Genomic DNA, 8,804 nt, shown 5'->3' on the forward strand with positions numbered 1-8,804 from the left:
CAGCACCTTCTGAAGAAAACACATCAGTAAGGAGGGTCTGACAATGTTTATATGTAACCACATAACATAGAAGCGTTTTACGTTGTCACACTGTCAAAACATTAAAAGTAAGTAAAATAGAATTTCTCACTGTCAATACATTATTAGGAAAGGTAGTGCAATTTCTCTTTGTCAAAACGCCGTCGAAACATTATAAGGAAGAGCAGTGCAATGTTTCCTTCTCAACACATGGATAATATCTTCCTGCCGATACATTGATAGGAAGGGTTGTACAATTTGTCACTGTCAGCGCATCAATAGGAAGGGTAGTGCAATGTTTCCTTGTCAACACGTAAATAATGTCTCACTGTCAATGCATTGATAGGAAAGGTATTGCAATTTGTCACTGTCAGCGCTTCAATAGGAAGGGTTGTGCAATGTTTCCTTGTCAACACGTAAATAATGTCTCACTGTCAATACATTGATAGGAAGGGTATTACAATTTGTCACTGTCAGCGCTTCAGTAGGAAGGGTATGTAATGTTTCCTTGTCAACACGTAATTTATGTCAATACATTGATAGGAAGGGTAGTACAAATTGTCAATGTCAGCACATCAATAAAAGGGATTGTGCAATGTCTCCTTGTCAACATAGCAATAATGTTTCACTGTCAATACATTGACAGGAAGGGTAGTACACTTTTTTACTGTCAGCGCATCAACAGAAAGCGTAGTGCAATGTTTCCTTGTCAACACAGTAATAATGTCTCACTGTCAATACATTGATAGGACGGGGAGGTACAATTTGTCACTGTCAGCACATCAATAGGAATCGTAGTGCAGTGTCACTGTCAGCGCCTAGCCTAGTGGTAGAGCGTCCGCTTCGAGTGCGGGAGGTCGTGGGTTCGATTCCCAGCCGCGTCATACCAGAGACGTAAAAATGGCACCAGTAGCTCCCTTGCTTGGCGCTCAGCATTAAAAGGGAAACTAGCCTCTTCTCTCATACCCTCGTGGCGATGGATTCCCCCGGGAATGTGGTGTCGAGAGTGATTAATATAAGTTGTAGAACTTCCTTCACAATCGACCTAAAATAAATTATGTATAAACTAACATAGTAATAATGCCTCACTGTCAATACATTGACAGGAAGCGTAGTACAATTTGTCAATGTCAACACATCAATAGGAAAGATAGTGCAATGTCTCCTTGACAACACAGTAACAATTGATAGGAAGGGTAGTACAATTATTCATTGTCAGCACATCAATTGGAATGGTGGTGCAATGTTTCCTTGTCAACACAGAAATAATGTCTCACTGTCAATGCATTGATAGGAAGGGTAGTACAATTTGTCAATGTCAACACATCAATAGGAAAGATAGTGCAATGTTTCCTTGTCAACACAGTAATAATGTCTCACTGTCAATACATTGATAGGAAGGGTAGTACAATTTGTCAATGTCAGCGCATCAATAGGAAGCGTAGTGCAATGTTTCCTTGTCAACACAGTAATAATGTCTCATTGTCAATACATTGATAGGAAGGGTAGTACAAATCGTCAATTTCAGCACATCAATAGGAAGGGTTGCGCAATGTTCTTTGTCAACGCGTAGATAATGTCTCACTGTCAATACAGTGATAGGAAGGGTATTACAATTTGTCAATGTCAGCACATCAAAAGGAAGGGTTGTGCAATGTCTCCTTGTCAACGCATAGATAATGTCTCACTGTCAATATATTGATAGGAAGGGTAGTACAATTTGCCACTGTCAGCACATCAATAAGAAGGGTATTGCAATATCACATTGTTAACGTAGTAATGTCTCATTGTCAATACATTGGTAGGAAGAGTAGTACAATTTTCGCTGTCAGCACATCAATAGGAGGGGCAGTGCGATGTCTCCATGTCAACACAGTAATAATGTCTCACTGTCAATACATTGATAGGAAGGGTAGTACAACTTGTCAATGTCAGCACATCCATACGAAGGGTTGTGCAATGTCTCCTTGTCAACATAGTAATAATGTCTCACTGTCAATACATTGATAAGAAAGGTAGTACAATTTGTCACTGTCAGCACATCAATAGGAAGGGTTGTGCAATGTCTTCTTGTCAACATAGTAATAATGTCTCTCTGCCAATACATTGATAGGAAGGGTAGTACAATTTGTCAATGTCAGCACATCAATAGGAAGGGTAGTGTATTGTCTCCTTGTCAACATAGAAATAATGTCTCACTGTCAATACATTGATAGGAAGGGTAGTACAATTGTCACTGTCAGCGCATCATTATGAAGGGTAAGGCAATGTCTTCTTGTCAACGTAGTAATAATGTCTCACTGTCAATACATTGATAAGAAAGGTAGCACAATTTGTCACTGTCAGCACATCATTAGGAAGGGTAGTGCAATATTACCTTGTTAACTTAGTAATTATGTCTCACTGTCAATACACTGAAAGGAAGGGTAGTACAATTTGTCAATGTCAGCACATCAATAGGAAGGATAGTGCAATGTCTCATTGTCAACGTGTAGATAATGTCTCACTGTCAATACATTGATAGGAAGGGTATTACAATTTGTCAATGTCAGCACATCAATAGGAAGGGTAGTGCAATGTCTCCTTGTCAACTTAGTAATAATGTTTCACTGTCAATACATTGATAGGAAGGGTATTACAATTTGTCCATGTCAGCACATCAATAGGAAGGGTAGTACAATGTCTCCTTGTCAACATAGTAATAATGTCTCACTGTCAATACATTGATAGGAAGGGTAGTACAATTTGTCCATGTCAGCACATCAATAGGAAGGGTAGTGCAATGTCTCCTTGTCAACATAGTAATAATGTCTCACTGTCAATACATTGATAGGAAGGGCATTACCATTTGTCCATGTCAGCGCATCAATAGGAATGGTAGTGCAATGTCTCCTTGTCAAGATAGTAATAATGTCTCACTGTCAATACATTGAAAGGAAGAGTAGTACGATTTCTCCATGTCAGCACATCAATAGGAAGGGTAGTGCAATGTCTGCTTGTGAACATAGTAATAATGTCTCACTGTCAATACATTGATAGGAAGGGTATTACAATTTGTCCATATCAACACATCAATAGGAAGGGTAGTGCAATGTCTCCTTGTGAACATAGTAATAATGTCTCACTGTCAATACATTGATAGGAAGGGTATTACATTTTGTCAATGTCAGCACATCAATAGGAAGGGTAGTGTAATGTCTCCTTGTCAACATAGTAATAATGTCTCACTGTCAATACATTGATAGGAAGGGTAGTACAATTGTCACTGTCAGCGCATCAATAGGAAGGGTAAGGCAATGTCTCCTTGTCAAAATGGTAATAATGTCTCATTGTCAATACATTGATAGGAACGGCAGTACAATTTGTCCATGTCAGCGCATAAATAGGAAGGGTAATGGAATGTCATACTGTCAACACATTAATATGTAGGATAGTACACTGTCAACACATTCAAAGCAAGCTCTTTTCAAAATTATGTCAACAAATTAATAGGTATAAAATGTAGTGTCTTACCTGGCCTCAGTTTCACATCATTAATAGGGAGAGACCTACAGTTGTTTATCAGGCAACACGTTGAAAGGAAAGGTAAAAAGTAAAGTTCTTTTTCAGCTTGCGTTGTCAACGAAAGTCCCAACATGGAATATCGAAAGAAGGTTAACTCCCAGCTAAGCCCCAACTGTATATTTACGTCCTTTCATTCAGTCTAGACTGAAACTGCTGGTACCTGTTTAAGTAAGTCACCCAACACTGAACACTAGTTGGGAGATCAGCCACGATCGGGAATCTAAACCCTAACCTGTTAACCACTGCGCCACTGACGCTTCCGGGTTTTGTATTGTCTTAATGCCAACATTAACAGGAAGGTAATTTTAAAAGTTTGGTTTAATCATATTTTATTGAACATATAATTTATTATACGGAAACATAAACAACAATCACATATATCAAATATGTCATATATACAAATGGGTTGGGCCAAAAGTTATGACAACATTATCGAGGGCCCTTTAAAAGTGTTTATATGTCAACACATTAGATCTACTAGGTAGTCACTGTCAATGCATTAACAGCGAGCTCGAAGAGCAGGCCCAAAGGGCCTGCTCGAGAATCGAGCTTTACGGTAACACAAGTATACTTTCACACTAGGTGATGGATTTGAAAAGTTTCGTTGGAAGTTGTTAAAAAGCGCACCCTAGCGGACAGGTACTTACAGGAAATACTTCCCTCCGCAGTGAATACAGAGCTTCATTCGATTGCTGAAAATTATTCATCAATTAAAAATAATGCAAGAAAGATTTCCATTTGTTTGGAAAAATATTATATTTTCATTTAAAAGACCAAGTATCGGCCAGAAAATGGAAAAAAATGTCATTAATAAGCATAAAGCCACGGGAACGCGGCAATGACGTCACCGTGACACCGGCTTCCCATAAATTTTGCAACGTATGATATTCGCTGTTACAGGTATGATGACACTAAATGTAGACTTTATTTTCAAGTGAATAGGTTCTCGCGGATTCTTTTGAGTAGTGAATAGTTTCTTTGTTGCATATAAATGATGCATATATTTTTAGCTAAATCTGATTTCTTTGAGCTCGCTTTGAGGCTTTGCCTTATTTCATATTTAAGAGGGCCTTACAATAGCCCAGCGTGTCAATATACAAGTCGAGCATGTAAATTTAGCGTTTAGCGTTTAGCGTTTCAGCGTCTAAAATACCCGTTCGCCGTGGTAAATATACACGCTGAGCAAATATTTTGGTACCGCTCGAGCGATTTTAAATTTTGACCCAAACGGTAAGTCATATTTTACGATGTCTATAGGAAGAAGAGTCTTACATTGTCCGTTTGTAAACATACTGATAGCAATGGTCTTACATTTTCTCACTGTGAAAGAAGGCGTTTTTCAATGACTTACTTTCAACACACAAACAGTGAGACTCTTACATTTTCTATCTTCCAATATATTAACAGTGGCCAACATACAAACAGCTAGACTCTTACATTGTCTATCTGTCAATACATTAACATTGGTCAACATACAAACAGCGAGACTCTTACAATTTCTATCTGCCAGCATATTAATAGCGGTTAACACACAAACAGCGAGACTCTTACATTGTCTATCTGCCAATATATTAATAGCGGTCAACATACAAACAACAACACTCTTACATTGTCTATCTGCCAATATATTAATAGCGGTTAACACACAAACAGCGAGACTCTTACATTGTCTATCTGCCAATATATTAATAGCGGTCAACATACAAACAACAACACTCTTACATTGTCTGTCAATACATTAACAGCGGTCAACACAAAAACAGCGAGACTCTTATATTGTCTATTTGCCAATACATTAATAGCGGTCAACACACAAAGAGCGAGACTCTTACATTGTCTATCTGTCAATACATTAACAGCGGTCAACACACAAACAGCGGGACTCTTACATTGTCTATCTGACAATACATTAATAGCGATCAACACACAAACAGCGAGACTCCTACATTGTCTATCTGTCAATACATTAACAGCGATCAACACACAAAGAGCGAGACTCTTACATTGTCTATCTGTCAATACATTAACAGTGATCAACATACAAACAGCGAGACCCTTACATTGTCTATCTGACAATACATTAATAGCGGTCAACACACAAACAGCGAGATTCCTACATTGTCTATCTGTCAATACATTAACAGCGGTCAACACACAAACAGCGAGACTCTTACATTGTCTATCTGTTAATACATTAGCAGTGATCAACATACAAACAGCGAGACTCTTACATTGTCTATCTGTCAATACATTAACAGCGGTCAACACACAAACAGCGAGACTCTTACATTGTCTATCTGCCAATATATTAATAGCGGTCAACATACAAACAAAAACACTCTTACATAGTCTGTCAATACATTAACAGCGGTCAACACAAAAACAGCCAGACTCTTACATTGTCTATTTGTCAATACATTAACAGTGATCAACATACAAACAGCGAGACACTTACATTGTCTATTTGTCAATATATTAACAGCGGTCAACACACAAACAGCGAGACTCTTACATTGTCTATCTGTCAATATTTTAACAACGGTCAACACACAAACAGCGAGACTCTTACATTGTCTATCTGACAATACATTAATAGCGGTCAACACACAAACAGCGAGACTTCTACATTGTCTATCTGTCAACACATTAACAGCGGTCAACACACAAACAGCGAGGCTTTTACAATGTCTATCTGTCAACACATTAACAGCGGTCAACACACAGCGAGATTCTTACAATGTCTGTCTGTTAACTCATTAAGAGCGGTCAACACACAAACAGCGAGACTCTTACATTGTCTATCTGTCTATACATTAACAACGGTCAACACACAAACAACGAGACTCTTACATTGTCTATCTGTCAACACATTAAAAGGAGGAGACTTACTTTGTATCACTGTCAACAAATTAGCAAGAATCTTACAATGTCTATCTGTTAACACGTTAATAGCTAGGATTTTACAATGTCTGTATGCAGTACATTAATAGCGAGTATATTTCAAAGTCTATCTGTCATTACGTTAATAGCGAGGATTTTACAATGTCCATCTGTCAGTATATTAATAGCGACGATATTTACATTGTCTATCTGTCAATACATTAAAAGCGGGGATATTACCATTTCTATCTGTCAATACATTAATAGCGAGGATATTACAATGTCTGTCTGTCAATACAATAATAGCAAAGATATTACAATGTCTATCTATCAACATATTAAAATTAATGTACGCTCAAAATGGTTAGTTTTATATTGTAAACATGTATTTGGCACTACCGGGAGACTGAGTAGTTTTCGTATTGAGAATATGTATTTGTGGAGCTTCATGTATAATACCTTGGTGGCCTTGACCTCGGGTATAATGGGCCCAGCCCCTGCACATACTTCGTTTGCATACTGAGCATTGTTAATATTAGGTTACAATAAGAAATAAGCAATAGGAACAAAGAGAAACGAAAGGTTGCCGAGAAGCTTTAACCAAGAAAGCTCATGACGTCGCCGGGGAGGGTAGAATAGCACTCCTTTTTCTGAATAGTGGAGCTAAAAAGGGAGAAAATAGCAGTAATGTTACTATAACGAATTTACTTAGCTCAATTTTGCATGGCGCATAAGTTAATGAGTAAATTTTCAATAATTAAACCATATGTAATAAAAGTATAAGAATGAATACTAGAAACTGTAAAAAGAAAAAAAACTAAATCCCCATCAAATACATTTAAGAAATAATAAATAGCATAACAGTGTTCGAACACTATTTTTACACGATTGTTGCACTGCATTGACTTCTGACTTCCACACTTCTGACTTCTAACTTCCTGACTTCCAATTGCATATTTTGAACTGCACGAGTGATAAATATCACGTCCACGTGACGTCAACGTAACTATTTGTGATTATTTAAGCATTGCTGGTAATAATGAAACTTTATCATATGTTTGACGTCGCAGGAGTATAAAAAGCCATTATACAACAAAAGCTCATAGAACATGAAATGCCCACCCGCCATGGTGCATTCAATTAACTGCACGAGGAACAGAAATTATTTGGTCACTGTGCAATGAATATTTGACAAACTGACAAGTATGGAAGCCCTCGAGGGACAATTGACTTCCCACTTCTGACTTCTAACTTTTGCACTTCTCACTTCTAACTTCTTGACTTCCTATTACTAACTTGCACATTTCTGACTTCTAACTTTCGCACTTCTGACTTCCAACTTCATTACTTTCGACTTCTGATTTCCAACTCCTACACTTCTTACTTCCGACTTCTTGACTTCTTACTTCCTTCTTCTAACTTTCGCACTTTTGACTTCTAACTTCCGCACTTCTGACTTCCAACTTCCTGACTTCTTACTTCCGACTTCCAAAGAGGGAAAGTTGGAAGTTGGAAGTCAGGAAGTTAGAAGTCAGAAGTGTGGAAGTCAGAAGTCAGAAGTGCGGAAGTTAGAAGAGGGAAGTAAGAAGTCGGAAGTAAGAAGTGTGGAAGTTGGAAATCAGAAGTCGAAAGTCAGGAAGTTAGAAGTCAGAAGTGCAGAAGTTAGAAGAGGGAAGTGAGAAGTCAAAAAGTCGGAAGTAAGAAGTGTGGAAGTTGGAAATCAGAAGTCGAAAGTCAGGCAGTTGAAAGTTATAAGTGCTGAAGTTTAGTAGTCAGAAGTGCGAAAGTTAAAAGAAGGAAGTAAGAAGTCAATAAGTTGGAAGTCAGAAGTGTGGAAGTTAGAAGTCAGAAGTGCGGAAGTTAGAAGTAGGAAGTAGAAAGTCAAGAAGTTAGTGAAGTGTAAAAGTTAGAAGTCAGAAGTGGGAAGTACGAAAATCAATTGTCCCTCCAGGGCTTCCATAGTCATACAGAAGTCACCTCCATAAAAAACTTAATCTTAAACCAAAGCATTCTCTAGTTATTTTGCTGTTCTTGGTGAATGTGACCTCGACATGTGACCTACTGATCTGAAAATCAGTAGGTGTCATCTGCCGGTAAAGTTCAACCTCTCTTTTAAATTTTGTCATCCTAGGCCCAAGCGTTCTCAAGTTATCGTCCGGAAACGGTTTAACTATTCCGGTTTACTATGAACTTGACCTTTCACCTTGACCTTAAAATTAACTTGTTTTAAATACCAAAAAAAAAGAAAAAATCTGCAGGAAAAACTAACATGTGATAAAAAGAATATTACATTTGTGACTTTCCGCGTTGCATTTTTTAAAAATCTGTTGAATAAAACTCAA

The sequence above is a fragment of the Mercenaria mercenaria genome, chromosome 19, assembly GCF_021730395.1.
Source record: "Mercenaria mercenaria strain notata chromosome 19, MADL_Memer_1, whole genome shotgun sequence".
NCBI classification, from domain to species: domain Eukaryota; kingdom Metazoa; phylum Mollusca; class Bivalvia; order Venerida; family Veneridae; genus Mercenaria; species Mercenaria mercenaria.